Genomic DNA, 16792 nt, shown 5'->3' on the forward strand with positions numbered 1-16792 from the left:
GTTAAAGTCCAACAGGTTTGTTTCAAACACTAGCTTTAGGAGCACTGCTCCTTTCTCAGGTGAAGGAGCAGTGCTCCGAAAGCTAGTGTTTGTGTTTGAAACAAACCTGTTGGACTTTAACCTGTTGTAAGACTTCTTACTGTACTCACCCCAGTCCAACGTCGGTCTCCACATTATGACCTTCTGAAAGGGGAGACACTGATTTGCTGCCAGATGTTGCCCAGAGGACGAAGTTTCCGTCTGAAACTCTGTCCAACCTCCACATTGTGACATCACAAAGGAGCTCGTCCTCCAAATCAGCCAAAAGGAATAATTCCGCTCCGCAGTGACGTCATTGCGTTTGAGTGCACACGCCCAGCGCTCAGACACGGGAGCCCCGCCCCCACCCTTTGTTCCCCCCTCCCCCAACACATCCTTGAGACGGTTTCCATCCAACCGACTGACAGCTCCAGCTATCGATGATTCCCTCTCCCCTGGCCCGGGACTGCGCATGTCTGAGCGACGGGGCAGCTGCGCATGTGCACATGAGCTCACATCCTCAGACCTTACTGCTGAGTTGTGACCAATGGGAAGATTGGAGGACCGGAAGGACACTGCTCCTCCGCCAATCAGAGCTCCCCCATTGTCTCAATCCGGAAGCTGGACATGGAGGTTTTTGCCGAGCAAAGCTGTTGTTCCTGCAACCCTGAATGAGCTTGAGCTGCACACAGACACCTGTCTCCAAAATCTGTGAGTAAAACACTTTCTTTTCTCCACCATTTCTTATTCTGACCATCAATTGGTCACTTACAGCAACTGAAGGGAAAGGAAGTGAATCCAGGGAGGGTGCAGACTCTGGAAAGCTTGGCCCAGGTCTCTCTCTCTCTCTTAAGGACATTGACATCCTTTGCTCCCTCAGCTTGACACATTTATTTGTCTGGCTAAAAGGATGGTCTCTTTCCTAATGTTCACAATTAACAAGTTCACAAGGAAACCGGAGCACCCGGAGGAAACCCACGCAGACACGAGGAGAACGTGCAGAGTCCGCACAGACAGTGACCCAAGCCAGGAATAGAACCTGCCGCTGTAAAGCAACAGTTGAAGGGTCACGGAGAAATCTCAGGAAGCTAGAGATAAGGCCAGGATAAAGGGTTGCTTTCCCCAGGAGATGGCTGACATTTAAGGGGACAGTAAACAGGACATATGTAACCCAGCCAATTACTTTCCTATCAGTCTATTTCCATCATCAGCAAACTGATGGAAGGAGTCATCAACAGTGCAATCAAATAGCACTTTACTGAGCAATAACCTGTTCGCAGACGCTCAGTTTGGATTCCGCCAGGGTCACTCAGCCCCTGATCTCATAACAGCCTTGGTTCAAACATGGATGAAAGAGCTGAATGTCAGAGGTGAGGTGAGAGTGACTGTCCTAGACATCAAGGCAGCATTCGACCGAGTATGGCATCAAGGAGCCCCAGCTAAACTGGAGTCAATGGGAATCAGGGGGGAAACTCCGCTGGTTGGAGTCATACCTGGCACAAAGGAAGATGGTTGGGGTGATTGGAAGTCAATCATCTCCGCTCCAGGGCATCACTGCAGGAGTTCCTCAGGGCAATTTCCTCAGCCCAACCAACTTCACCTGCTTCATTACTAACCACCCTTCTATCAAAAGGTGAAAAGTGGTGATGTGCAGTCATCGACAAACAATGTGCAGCACCATTCGTGCCTCCTTAGATATTGAAGCAGTCCATGTCCAAATTCAGTAAGACCTGGACAATATCCAGACTTGGGCTGAAGTGGCAAGTTACATTTGCGCTACACAACTGCCAGGCAATGACCATCTCCTACAAGAGAGGATGTAACCAGTGCCCCTTGACATTCAGTGGCATTTCCATCGCTGAATCCTCCACAACCAACATCCTGGGGGTTACCATTGACTAGAAACTGAACTGGACCAGCCATATTAATACGGGGCTAGGTCAAAGACTAGGAATCCTATGGCGAGTAACGCACCTCCTGACCTCCCAAAGCCTGTCCATCATCTACAAGGCACAAGTCAGGAGTGTAATGGAATACTCTCTGCTTTCCTGGATGAGTGCAGCTCCAACAACGCTCAACACAATTCAGGACAAAGCAGTCTGCTTGACTGCTCCACCTTCCACAAGGATACAAACCTTCCAACACTGATGAACAGTGGCAGCCTTGTGTACCATCTACAAGGTGCACTGCAGTAACTCACCAAGGTTTCATACACAGCACCTTCCAAATCCATGACCACTACCATCTAAAAGAACAAGAGCAGCAGATACCCGGGAACCCCACCACCTGGAGGTTCCCCTCCAAGTCACTCACCACCCTGAATTGGAAATATATTGCCGTTCCTCCACTGTTGCTGGGACATCATCCTGGAACACCCTCCGTAACAGCACAAGGATGTACCTATACCTCAAGGACTGCAGCGGCTCACTACTACCTTCTGAAGGGCAACTATGGATGGGCAATGAATGCTGGCCGAAGCAGCGAATCCAACATCCCGCAAATGATTTTTTTAGAAATGTAATATCGGGCAGAGATATGTTGTTATATGAAATGTATTAGATATATTATTGATGGTTCTGTAATAAAATATGTCTTATTCTAGTTTTGTAATATAGTACTGTGCCTACAATATATATTTCCAGTCATACAGTCATTGCAGCACTGACCGAATCCATTTGGTAACACAAGTCAATGCTGACTCTCTGTACAGTAATCCATTCAGCCCCATTCCCCCTCGGTATCCCTGTTCCCCTGAAAACCTATTTTCCGCAAGTGTCCATCCTATTTTATTTTGAATTATTGATCATCTTGATCAATTATTGATTATGGGCAGCACAGTAGCATAGCGGTTAGCACAATTGCTTCACAGCTCCAGGGTCCCAGGTTCGATTCCCGGCTTGGGTCACTGTCTGTGCGGAGTCTGCACGTTCTCCCCGTGTATGCGTGGGTTTCCTCCGGGTGCTCCGGTTTCCTCCCACAGTCCAAAGATGTGCAGGTTAGGTGGATTGGCCATGCTAAATTTCCCTTAGTGTCCAAAAAACTGCCCTTAGTGTTGGGTGGGGTTACTGGGTTATGGGGATAGGGTGGAGATGTGGGCTTGGGTAGGGTGCTCTTTCCAAGAGCCGATGCAGACTCGATGGGCTAATGGCCTCCCGCTGCACTGTAAATTCTATGTTCGATCTAGACTTCCACAACCCTTGTGGGCAGAGGGTTTTTGGTCATGAGCACTGCATGACTAAATAAAATTCTTCCTCAGATTCACCCCATCTCTAATCCGTAAATATAGTTAGATGGAGAGTCTCTACTCTTTTGCAGGTTGTAGTGAGTTTAGATTTGTTGAACAGCATCAATCAGCACCTTCATGAGAATTGGGAGGGTGAATATTAGATACAGGAGAGTGAGAATGGAGGGAGAGTGTGTGAGATTGAGATTTAGAGTATTTGAGGGAAAGAGAGAAGAAAAAATGTTCGATAGAAACTAGAATTGTTTGTTCTGAATTTCTATCCTGTACTGACAATGATGATTTTTGTAAAATCTTTTTGCAGGAAGTTCGAACGAGATGAGTTTGGGGCCGATATCTCAAACTAAACATCACGTCAAGAACTGACTGAGTCACTCAATTCTTGGGAACTGAATATCATCGGCTTTTGAATCCAGAACGAGAAATGTTTGTCTACTCTGTCTGCTTCAAGAGATTTTAAACATCAGTGTGTCTGGAAAAGCACTGAGACACTCACACACACACACACACACACACACCCGTGTGAGACTGTTACAGAGCACTGACTGTGGAAAGAGCTTTAACCAGTTACACAACCTGAAAAAACACCACACCATTCATATCAGGGAGTGACTGTACACGTGTTCTATGTGTGGACGAGGCTTCAACTTATCTTCCAACACGGTGAGAAGCAAGATCTCCCGGACCATGGAGAAACCATGGAAATGTGAAGACTGTGGGAAGGGATTCAAAGGCCCGTACGAGCTGGAAAGGCATCAACGCAGTCACGCTGGAGAGAGGCCGTTCACCTGCTCTGTGTGTGGGAAAGGATTCACAGCCCCATGCAAGCTGGAAAGGCATCAACGCAATCACAATGGAGAGAAGCCTTTCACCTGCTCTCAGTGTGAAAAGGGATTTATTGACATAGGCAACTTGCGGAGACACGAACGAGTTCACACTGGGGAGAGGCCGTTCACCTGCTCTGACTGTGGGAAGGGCTTCACTCGGTTATCCCACCTGCAGAGACACCAGAGAGTTCACACCGGGGAGAGGCCATTCACCTGCACTGTGTGTGGGAAGGGATTCACTCGGTTATCCCACCTGCAGACACACCAGCGAATTCACACTGGGGAGAGGCCATTCATCTGCACTGTGTGTGATATGGGATTCACTCAATTATCCAACCTGCTGAACCACAATGTCACTCACACCAAGAGCAGGCCCTTTAAATGTTCTGACTGCAGGAGGGGTTTCAAAAGCTCTCAGCTACTGATGACCCACCAGCGCGATCACACTGAGGAGAGACCGTTCAGCTGCTCTCACTGCACCAAGAGGTTTAGAACCTCATCCAACCTGATGAAACACGAGCGAGGTCACACCGGGGAGAGCACGTTCACTCGATCATCACTTGCTGAGCCACAATGTCACTCACACCAATGAGAGACCCTTTAAATGCTCCGACTGTGGGAGTGGGTTTAAAAGCTCTCGGGTACTGATGTCCCACCAGCGCATTCACACTGAGGAGAAACTGTTCAGCTGCTCTCACTGCGACAAAGAGGTTTCAAACATCATCCACATTGCGGAGACACCAGCGAGTTCACACTGGAAAGAAGCCATTCACCTGCTCTCACTGCGGGGAGGGATTCACTCAGTCGTCCAACATGCTGAGACACAAAAGGGTTCTCAAGTGGTGTTGGGTTGGATTCTGCTGTTATTCCTGCTGTTAATCACATCCAGGACTGAACCTGGAGTGGGTGGAGGGGTTTGCCTCCTCGTCAACTCCTGGTGCTCGGACGTGGCGACCCTGGGGAGCTGCTGCTGCCCGGACCTGAAATACCCGACTGTGAAGTCCCGTCCATACTACCTTCCACGGAATTCACTTCTGCCATCGTGACGGCGGTCTACATCCACCCCAGGCAGAAGTGAAGAAGGCCCTTCATGAATTGTAACCGCTATAAATAACAATGAAGCAGAATACCTGGCGGCCTTGTTCATCGTGGCCGGGGACTTTAACCAGGCCAACCTCAAGAGTGTACTGCCAAAATTCCACCAACACATGTCCTGTCCCAACAGGGACCCCAACATCCTTGACCACTGCTACACAAACATCAAGGGCACCTGATGATCCATCCCCTAATCGCACTTCGGAAAATCGGACCACAATACGGTGCTCCTTCTCCCCGCATACAAGCAGAATCTTAACGGGAGAATCCGGTTAAGAAGGTCAATGCAACGGAAGAGCTCCTACGCGACTGCTTGGAGTCAGTGGACTGGTCCATATTCAAGAACAAGGGCAGCTCGGTAGCACAAGTGGATAGCACTGTGGCTTCACAGCACCAGGGTCCCAGGTTCGATTCCCTGCTGGATCACTGTCTGTGCGGAGTCTGCACGTTCTCCCTGTTTCTGCGTGGGTTTCTTCCGGGTGCTCCGGTTTCCTCCCACAGTCAAAAGACGTGCAGGTTAGGTGGATTGGCCATGTTAAATTGCCTTAAGTGACCAAAAAAGGTTAGGAGGGGTTATTGGGTTACAGGGATAGGGTGGAAGTGAGGGCTTAAGTGGGAAGGTGTAGACTCGATAGTGCAGAAGGAGGCCATTCAGCCCATGTTAACTCAGCAGCGAACCTAAATGAGTATGCCAGCACCGTCACAGACTTCATCAGTAAATGTGTAGAAGATTGCGTGCAAAAGAAGGTAGTCTGTACATTACCCAACCAGAATCCATGGTTTAATTGGGAGGTTCACTCCCGACTGAAGGTGTTCAAGGCAGGCAACCCTGACCTATTCAATAAATCTATATATGACCTCCGCAAAGCCATCACGGACTCCCAAGTGACGATACCAAACTAATCTAGAGTCGCAGAGTAACGACAGGGACTCTCGTCGGTTGTGGCAGGGCTTAAACAACATAATGGGCTACAAAGCAAAGCCGAGTAGAATCTTCAGCAACAGCGCACCCCTTCCCAACAAACTCAATGCATTCAATGCTTGTTTCGAGCAGGAAACCAACAAACCGTTGTCAACTGTCCCAACAGCCTTAGACACACCCATACCCACGGTCACAGCCTCCAAAATCAGATCGGCCTCCTTGAAAGTGAACCCTCGGAAAGCGACAGGTCCTGACGGGATCCCTGCCATGCACCCAGATCCTGCGCGGACCAACTGGCAGGTGTGTTTGCGGACATCCTCAACCTCTCCCTCCCCCGTTCCAAGGTTCTCATCTGCTTCAAGAAGACCACCATCATACCAGTTCCGAAGATGAACCAGGCAACGTGGCTCAATGACTATCATCCGGTGACCTTGACATCGATCATTATGAATTGCTTCGAGATGTTGGACACATCAACTCCATACTCGCAGCATTCCTTGATCCACTGCAATTCGCATACCGCCACAACCGGTCCGCAGCAGAAGCCATCTCCCTGACCCTATACTCGCCCCTGGAGCATCTCGACAACAAGGACTCCTACGTCAGACTCCTATTCATTAACTACAGCTCCGCCTTCAACACCATAATCCCAGCCAAGCTCATATCAACACTCCAAAATTTAGGACTAGGCTCCTCTCTCTGCAACTGCATCCTCGACCTTCTGACCCATAGACCACAATCAGTAAAGATGAACAACAACACCACCTCCACGGTAGTTCTCAATTCAGGAGCCCCGGAAGGCTGCACTGCCTATACACACACACGACTGCATGGCAAAATTTGGCTCCAAATCCATCCGCATGTTTGCTGATGACACGACCGTAGTGGTTCGGATCTCGAACATTTCCACGATAATCCTCAATACCGGGGCCCACAAAGCTGCGTACTTAGCCCCCTACTTCACTCGTTATACACACGACTGTGTGGCAAAATCTGCTCCTGCTCCATCTACAAGTTTGCTGATGACACGACGTAATGGGTCGGATATCAAACAACGATGAGTCAGAGTCCAGGAGGGAGATAGAGAACCTAGTGACATGGTGTAATGACAACAATCTCTCCCTAAATGTCAGCAAAACTAAGAAGCGGTCATTGACTTCAGGAAGCGAAATATCGTACACACCCCTGTCTGCATTAATGGGGCTAAGGTGGAGATGGTTAGCAGCTTCAAATTCCGAGGTGTGCACATCACCAGCATTCTGTCCTGGTCCACCCACATCAACGCTATGACCAGGAAACATATACTTTCTCAGGAAACTAATGAAATTCAGCATGCCCACATTGATTGCCACATGGGAAGCATGGTAACACAGTGGTTAGCATTGTTGCTTAACAGCGCCAGTGTCCCAGGTTTGATTCCCGCTTGGGTCATTGTCTGTGCGGGGTATGCATGTTCTCCCCGTGTCTGCGTGGGTTTCCTCTGGGTGCTCCGGTTTCCTCCCACAAGTCCCGAAGTACGTGCTTGTTAGATGAATTGGACATTCTGAATTCTCCCTCCGTGAACCCGAACAGGCGCCAGAGTGTGGCGACTAGGGGATTTTCACAGTAACTTCATTGCAGTGTTAATGTAAGCCTAATTGTGATAATTATAAAGATTATTAGCATTGACTTTACCAATTTTTACAGGAGCACCATAGAAAACATCTTATCTGGCTGCATCACAGCTTGTGTTATGGGCCAGGGTTTAGAAAACTCCAAAATGTATCATGGAGTTCACCTGACCTACAATTGTTTATTGATTTTGGTTCCGATGAGCACAGGGCTGCCTTTCAGGGGTTATTCAACAGAGGCCTCAAGCACTTTTAATCAAAACAAGCTTTATTCTACGAATTTAGTTAACATTTTTATAAACACACACAGTAAGCATTTTTATCAATTACAAACATAAATACCCCACAGCTACAGGAATCTATGTATAACCCTTAATAGATTCCCCCCTTTAACTGTTCCAATTTAATAACACAATCCCATAAACCAGTACCTCCTTTTCAAAGGTGTGGCCCAGCACACAGCACTCAAGACCTGGTATGGATGCTCTTGTTTCCTTTCCAAAACAACAGGTTTGAATTCCTTCCAGAAAGCAATTATTTCTTTTCAGCTTTTAAAATGAAGATAGAGAGACAGGCCAAAATACTCCTCTTTCTGAGTACAGCAGCCAAAAATGTGAAAACGAAAGCAAAAAACTGAGAGCCACAAAACAACCCCAAACCAAAGCAGAAGTAAAACCAACTCCCAGGGCCACAGCCCAGCTCCACCCACACAATGACATCACTGAAGCCATGTGATAAGACAAAAACATTTCTTAAAGGGACACTCCCATGACACTTGGTATGGCAACTGCTCAGCCCAAGACTGTAAGAAACTACAGAGAGTTGTGAACACAGCCCAGTCCCTCACACAAACCCACCTCCCATCCATTGACTCTGTCAATACCTCCCGCTGCTTTGGGAAAGCGGGCAGCAAAATCAAAGACCCTTTCACCGAGGTTATTCTCTTTTCCAATCTCTTCCATCGGGCAGGTGATACAAAAGTTTGAGAACTCGCAATAACAGATTCAAAACAGCTTATTTCCGCTGTTACCAGACTTCTGAATGACCCGTATACTTCACCCGATGTCTACGTATTTAAATTGTGTATTTATCATATGTCCCATGTTTTTTCATGTATAAAATTATCTGTCTGTATTGTACACAGAACAATACGTTTCACTGTACCTCGGTGCACGTGAATAAATTTAATCAAATCAAACTTTGTTCATTCTGACACTTGGTGAAGTGGGAGGGTCGGAGGGTTTCTTTCTGCTGGATGGGCCGGTCTCACGACTTTGCTTCCAGTGGGCTGATGCTCTTTGAGCCTGGGGGAGAGCTCATTTCCACTGGAATGATCCACAAAGGTTGAAGTACATTTATTTTATCCTGGATAGTAAATAGTGTTATTCCCCCACTACAGGTGGATCTAAAAGAAACCAGATGGGTTTTTACAACTATCGACAATGCTTTCATGGTCATTGATGACTTTTAATTCCAGATTTATAATTAATTAAAATTTCACCATCTGCCGAACCTGGATCCCTATTGCATTACCCTGGGTCTCTGGATTACTGGTCTGGCTATTGTTTTCCGAGATGTGTTTTGTGAGAGATGAAGTCACTATAGCCAATAAGTGAGCTGTTTTCGAGTTGTTTCCTTGACGTCCTGTACTTTCCCACTAACTTACAGACAAAACAGCAGCAACCGTACTGTGTATAAACGTGTGTTATTGTAACTACTCCCAGAGATGCTTCGGTTCGCTGAAGCATTCCCTGCATGTTTGTAATAAAGATTCCCAAACTTTAACCAACTCTGGACTCCGAGTGACATTTGTCCCACAACAGTCTGGTGTCAGGAACAGGATCCACTGACGGCTCTGATTAAAGGCAAGTCCCCGTGGACAGCAGATACCGGGGTGAGTATTGTTTGTTTTATACCACCCGTGTTTAGTTCAGTCTGACTGACCACTGGGGACACCTCAGAACCTCAGGGATCTGTTTCTGGTCTGTTTCTTTGACATTCATTCAATGTAATTTCAATAACTGGAACATTTCAGGCAGGGAATTGTCGGTTTTACACCAAGGATGTGTTTGGGGGTGATGCTGAAGTCCCCGTGACCGAGTGGGTCTTGTAGCTGCTGAAAAATGAGGGGATAAAGGCGTACGGGAGGCTAAACAGCAAGATTTGGCAGTTGGACAGAGTTTGGTGTGTGTTCAGAGGTCCCAGATAGGGGGTCAGCCAGCATCATCACATCAATGGATCTGCACAGAAAAGGTCCAACCGGATGGCGCTTATAAGGCCCAAGATGAGGTTAGTGGCGCGGGGATTTGAAGAAGCTTTGGGAGATAAAGAGGTCAGAGTGGACTCGCCCACAGTGGGAAAGGTAATTTTGAAATTTCTTTGGCCCTTTTCGTGACATTTTCCCGGAACTTTCAATCAGGAAACATAAAAGCTGCATTTGCGCTGGGGGATCACCTCCAGAGGGCAGTGTTTCTGCAACCTCCCAAGGTGCCAGATGTATGGAAGACTGAAGAAGTTCAATAAGTTTGTCGATGTTCTGAACAATGTTTCAGAGTGTATGGCACTTCTCAGTTAGATCAGTTTTGTTCAAGTCGGGTTGTCTCCACCTGAAGGCAGAAGCTGCCGTGCTTTATTGGTACCATGGCAGGAAACTCTTGGGCATCTTTATGATGCATGTTGATGACTGCCTATGTGGTGGTACTAGTGAGTTCCAAAATAATGTTACTGACAGGATCAGAACAACATTTAAGGCTGGAGTCAGGCTTCTGGGACCTTTAAATAAATTGGATTGGAAATCGGGCAGTGTGGGTCTGACGTGACTTTACATCAACAATCTCAGGGAGACAGTATGAACCCTGTCACAGTCAATGGGGCCGGGGCCTCACAGAAAGATGAAGATGTTTCCAAAGCTGGGACTGAGCTGCTGCAAAGTTGAATTGACGAATGGGGCACACAGACAGGGCCGGATACAAGTTTTGATGTCTTCGAGCTGAGTTCTGTAATGAAACGTCCAGAACCCGAGGATATTTAACGGGTGAACAAAACATTAAAAAAATACAAGATGGAGAAATGTGTGTTGAAATTTCCATCTTTGGGTGAGCTGCAAGATATAAAATGGATTTTTTTAGTGATGCCTCACTCGGATGAGCCTGGCTCAGTGTCTGTACACTGAGTGATGTTTAAAAATCTCTTTCAGGAGATGAACAGACAAACATTTCTCATTCTAAATTCAAAGGTCGATGATATTCAGCTCCCATGAATCGAGTGACTCTGTCACATCTTGATGTGGTGTTTGGTGTGAAATTTCTGTCTGTAACTCCTCCCCTTCTAATATCTTGTAAAAGGAGTTTACAAAAGCCATCACTTAGTGCAGGAATGTGAAATTTGATCCTATTGTAAGATCCGGGTTTGGATCCAATCTCAATTGTAACACTCAAATCAATTACACGTCAGACTGTGTTGTGAAAGTTACCTGCAGCTCCTGACTAGTTACAGACCATTCCGGGTACAAGAATGTTGTCACAGAATTTATTAAGTTAATTGTAATAAGTACAAAATCACAATAATTAACAAAGGCAGTGGATCAGTCCGTTCACTCTGGATCACCAGCTCTCAGCTTCCAGGTGACTGTGGAGCTGTCTCTTGTTCTATTGGCTGAAGTCTATCCTCTTGCTTCATGTTGTGTTGTGCACCAAGCTCCAGAAAATTGTTGCTCATTAACCCTTTCTAGTACCTACCTCTACGCATGGCTGGTAGTATCCTGTGGTTCTGATTGGCCCAAGCAGCCCATGATCAGTCCCTGATTGGTTAAATGGGGTACGATCAATGTCTGATTGGTCTCTGAAGGATATCGGTCACCTTGCTGATGTGTGATGTCACTTTCTCATTGTGGTGTCACTTCCTCATGATTAATATTCGTCAGGCTCATTGTCCTAACTGATACCATAGCACCACTGAATCTGTAGAGTGCAGAAAGAGGCCATTCAGCCCCTCAAGTCTGCACCGGCCCTCTGAAAGAGCACCTTATCTAGGCCCACTCCCCTACCCTATCCCCATAACCCCACCTAACCTGCACATCTTTGGATTGTTGGACGAAACTGGAGCACCCAGAAGAAACCCACGCAGACACAAGGACAACGTGCAAACTCCACACAGACATTGACGCAAGGCCAGAATTGAACCCAGGTCCCTGGTGCTGTGAAGAGGTTGTGCTAGCCATTGTGCCACCGTGCTGAGATGATACATCTTCAGGTGTCATGTGTAACTTAGTGATTGTCAATGACTGAAGCAAGTTACTTAAATACAAATAACTGAAAGTGCACAAGATACACAAACTTAAACTAATACAGCAATTCCTACTGAACACAAAATAAATTTGTGAAGGTGATCGGTGTGCTACAGTTCAAGTAGCAAGATACACGTTACAAAATATCATTTTCTGTTCATAAATTACATGTTCACAAGAAATAAAAGTCACAAAAACGACATAACTACAACACCATTACAGGAACTGATAAAACCACAATAATGCAGAAAATCTGTTGTACAATTTGAAGGAAAGTGACTCTTTTGCAATAAGTTAAAAAGCAAATACAATTTAAGACAGCATTTCTCTAGCATCGACACGTAGTAATAATAATCGCTTATTGTCACAAGTAGGCTTCAATGAAGTTACTGTGAAAAGCCCCTAGTCGCCACATTCCGGCACCTGTTCGGGGAGGCCGTTGCGGGAATTGAACCCGCGCTGCTGGTCTTGTTCTGCATTACAAGCCAGCTGTTTAGTCAAATCCTGCAATAACAGAGATTCTCATTCATCATTAATCTTGTGGTAAAACCATAAAATTAAACCTACTTTGGCCGAAGACAATATGGCACAAGTCACTTGTCAAGGACGAGTGCACCTGAATACAGAGACTCAGAGTGAGATACCGTATTGAGTGAATTGATTCATACACTTTGATTCTGCGATAACTGAACATAACTAAAACAAAACTATTAAAATGAATAAACATTGACTTACATAATAATTTTTATTGTCACAAGTAGGCTTGCATTAACACTGCAATGAAGTTACTGTGAAAAGCCCCTAGTCGCCATATTCCACCGCCTGTTCAGGTACACAGAGGGAGAATTCAGAATGTCCAAATTACCTACCAGCACGTCTTTCAGGACTTGTGGGAGGAAACCGGAGCACCCGGACGAAACCCATGCAGACACGGGGAGAATGTGCAGTATTATGATCACTGTTACATAGATGCTCCATCACCACATATTTATTGATTAAGCCTGTCTCACTGCACACGGAGGTCGGATAGACTGCTCCCTGGTTGGCTCCAGAAGGAACTGCTCCAAGAAATTCTCCCCAAAAATCTTTATTAACCGATGTTCCAGGCTATCTCTGCCTATCTGACTCTCCCAATCTATATTCGATTAAAGTCACCCATGATTATTGTGGTACATTAATTACAAGCCTTATTTAATACTTCCTGTACACTCTAGCTACAATGTAACTACTGTTAGGAGGCCCATTAACTACTCACATGAGACCTTGTAACGTATTATTTCTTATCTCGAGCAAAGCTGATTCCACACCCTGAACTTTCAGGCTAAGTTGATCTCTCAGTACTGAACTAATGTAATCCTTAATGAACAGGAGCAATCCCATCATCTTTTCCGAGCTTCATGCATTCCAATATGTCAAATACCCTTCAGCATTTAGATTCCAGCCTTGGTCACCTTTCAAACAAGTCTCTGTAATGTCTATCAGGACACACATTTATCTTTATCCGTGCTGACAATTCTTTTTTTATAATTTAGAGTACCCAATTCATTTTGTCCAATTAAGGGGCAATTTAGCGTGGCCAATCCACCGAGTCTGCACATCTTTGGGTTGTGGTGGTGAAACCCACGCAAACACGGGGAGAATGTGCACACACATGTCAGTGACCCAGAGCCAGGATCGAACCTGGGACCTCAGCACCGTGAGGCAGTACTGCTAACCACTGCGCCACCATGCTGCCCCATCTGCGCTGACAATTCATCCAATCTCTGTCAAATGCTGCGTGCATTTTCAATCCATTTTCAGGGGTTCAATAATCCAATAGGGATTTCAAGTGAAACCTCTTTACCCAGCGAGTGGTGAGAATGTGGAACTCACTACCACAGTGAGTGGTTGAGGTGAACAACATGAATACTCCTGTATCTTGACAAGGCGAGAAAGGAATGGAAGGATATGCTGATGGGGGAGATGAAGAGGGCTGGGTGGAGGCTCATGTGGAGCATAAATACAGACAGAGACCAATTGAGCCGACTGGCCAGGCCCTGTGCTGTAGACTCAATGGAACCGAGACAAATGTATTTATTTTGGATCTACCTGTAGTAGTATGATAAAACTTTTTTCTTGGGATGTAGGCATCACTGGCTGGGCCAGCATTTGTTCCCCAATCATAATTGCCCTTGAACTGAGTGGCTTGCTAGGTCATTACAGTGGGGGACAGTTAAAAGTCAACCACATCTGTGTGGCTCTGGAGTCACATGTGGGCCAGACCAGGTAAGGATGGCAGATTTCCTTCACTGAAGGACATTAGTAAAACAGATGGGTTTTTACAACAATCGATAATAGTTTCATGGTCATCATTAGACTTTGAATTCCAAACTTTTATTGAATTCAAATTTCACCATCTGCCCTGGTGGGATTCGAACCCCAGAATAATACCTGGGTCTCTGGATTATTAGTCCAGCGGCAATACCACTAGGCCACCTCTTCCCCCATACTATCCAGGATAAAATAAATGCAAAGTCATGAGACTGTCCAGAATGTACCTGTTGTATAGAACCTTGGTCAGACCGCAGCTGGAGGACTGTGTGCAGTTTTACTGCCCTTGTTGCCAGAGGGAAAGGGCAATCAAGGTTCACCAGACTTGTTCCGGGGGTGGCAGGACTGCCCTTAGAGGAGAGATTGGGGAAACCTGGCCTGTGTTCTCTAGTGTCAAATAATGAGAAGTGATCACAATGAAACCTACAAAATCCATAAAGGAATAGACAGGCGAGATGCAGGTGAGGTGTTTCCCCTGGTTGGGGAGTCTAGAACCAGGGGACACAATTTCAAAATAAGGGGGAAGCCACTTAGGACTGGTCTCGGAGGAGACATTTCTTTACTCAGAGGGTTGTGAATCTTTGGAATTTTCCACCCCAGAGGGCTGTGGGAGCTCAGTCACTGTGTGTGTTTAAAGCAGAGGCTGACAGATTTCTAAATACCAATAACACAAAGGGATATGGGGATAGGGTGGGGAAAAGGCTTTGAAGTGGTTGATCAGCCATGATCGTGTTGAATGGTGGAGCAGGCTCGACGGGCTGAATGGCCAAGTCCTGCTCCTATGTTCCAATGTTGCAAAGGTAGGTAGGTAAGTAAATTGTGAAGGGGACATGAAACTACGAAGGGATATAGATAAGTTACGTGAGTGGGAAAAGATCTGGGAAATGGAGAACAATGTGGGAAAATGTGAAATTGTCCATGTTTGCAGAAAGAATAAAAAATCTTATTATCTGAATGGTCAGAGATTGCAGAGCTCTGAGATTCAGAGGGATCTGGGTGTCCAAGAGCATGAATCACAAAAGGCGAGTATACAGGTACAGCAAGTAATTAGGAAAGCTAATAGAATGTTCCTGTTTATTGTGGGGGAATTGAATACAAAAGTAGGTTATGATTCTGTTCGCATGAATGAATCCAAAAGAATCCCTTGACATTCAGGTCTGCTTCAAACATCAAACAGATTATTGTTGTAACGCCGGCGGGGAGTAAGCCTCTGGGCAAAGGCAGATACCTCTCCACTGAACAAAGGGAATCATCATCATTTATACAATTTCAAATAGTTAGTCAGCCCAACTCAGCCGGACACGATCCAATCACAATGATTATAGATTGCACACATTGACTGGTAGATCCAATGAAAGTGGTTACTGGGCAGCAGGGAACTGGGTGATCAGCTCATGGACAGCTGGAGGGTTACTCATGAACTCATGATGCCTTCCAGACCCCCTCATCGACCGTCCTTGGGTCTTGAGTATACATAACTCCCTTATCTTAACCTTGTTACTGGCTGGTACCACTGTCAGAATTTCATAAGAGCATCACCCTTTGTGAGAGAGTGAGCTGACTGGTGGTGATTTAATCTGAGGGTCACCACACCTCAGACGAGGGGCAATGTTGAGGAGGCAGGGCCTTCTTGGATGACCTCAGCTGGTACGGAGTAGAACCCACGCTGTTGGTGTTGCTCAGTATCACAAACCAGCCAACCAGCCAACTGAGCTAACCAATCCCCTGTAATATTAGTTATTGCCTGTCTCCCATCACACCATTTAATGTTGTTTCTCAGTCCATGTCAGACAACCTGCCCCATAGCTTGATAATTTTATTCTGCGAGAAACACCGAGATAAATTAAACAAAAGATCCATGTACCCTCCATTGCCCATCTCCATGGCAAGGTGGCATGCGTTAGGGAGATCCAAACAGAAATGGGAAGGAAACAGCTTCCAACTTCCAAACCAACTTTCAATCTGTGATCCTTATGAAATTTGAAACCAGGTATTCGCAACAAGGCTCAAAGAGCGTCAGCCCACTGGAGTCAAAGTTGTGAGACCAGCCAGTCCAGCAGAGAAAACTCGACAACCATCCCCATTGACCAACTGTCAGAATGAACAAAATGCAGTCCTGGATGTAATTGAGAGTAGCAACACTAACAGCAGAATCCAACCCCTGTAATCACTTGTGAACTTGTTTGTGTCTCAGCAGCTGCGATGAATCACGGAATCCCTTCCCACATTCAGAGCAGGTGAACGGCCTCTCCCCAGTGTGAACTCGCTGATGTGCCTGCAGATGGGATAACTGAGTGAATCCCTTCCCACACTGAGAGCAGGTGAACGGCTTCTCCCCAGTGTGAACTCGCTGGTGTCTGTAGGTTGGATAACCGAGTGAATCCCTTCCCACAATGAGAGCAGGCGAATGGCTTCTCCCCTGTGTGAACGCGACGGTGTGCCCGCAGGTTGGAGAACAAAGTGAATGTTTTCCCACACTGAGAA

At 46.3% G+C, this 16792-nt stretch overlaps 1 long non-coding RNA gene across 1 annotated transcript; it reads left to right on the top strand.

Annotated features, from left to right (window-relative positions):
- The first annotated feature begins 630 nt into the window (after positions 1–630).
- LOC140420097 (uncharacterized) lies at positions 631–9502 on the top strand. The gene is made up of 2 exons (XR_011946186.1): positions 631–729; positions 3564–9502. It is a non-coding gene; the product is annotated as an uncharacterized lncRNA (long non-coding RNA).
- Positions 9503–16792: the final 7290 nt, after the last annotated feature.

This window comes from Scyliorhinus torazame, chromosome 5, assembly GCF_047496885.1.
Source record: "Scyliorhinus torazame isolate Kashiwa2021f chromosome 5, sScyTor2.1, whole genome shotgun sequence".
In the NCBI taxonomy this organism is placed as follows: domain Eukaryota; kingdom Metazoa; phylum Chordata; class Chondrichthyes; order Carcharhiniformes; family Scyliorhinidae; genus Scyliorhinus; species Scyliorhinus torazame.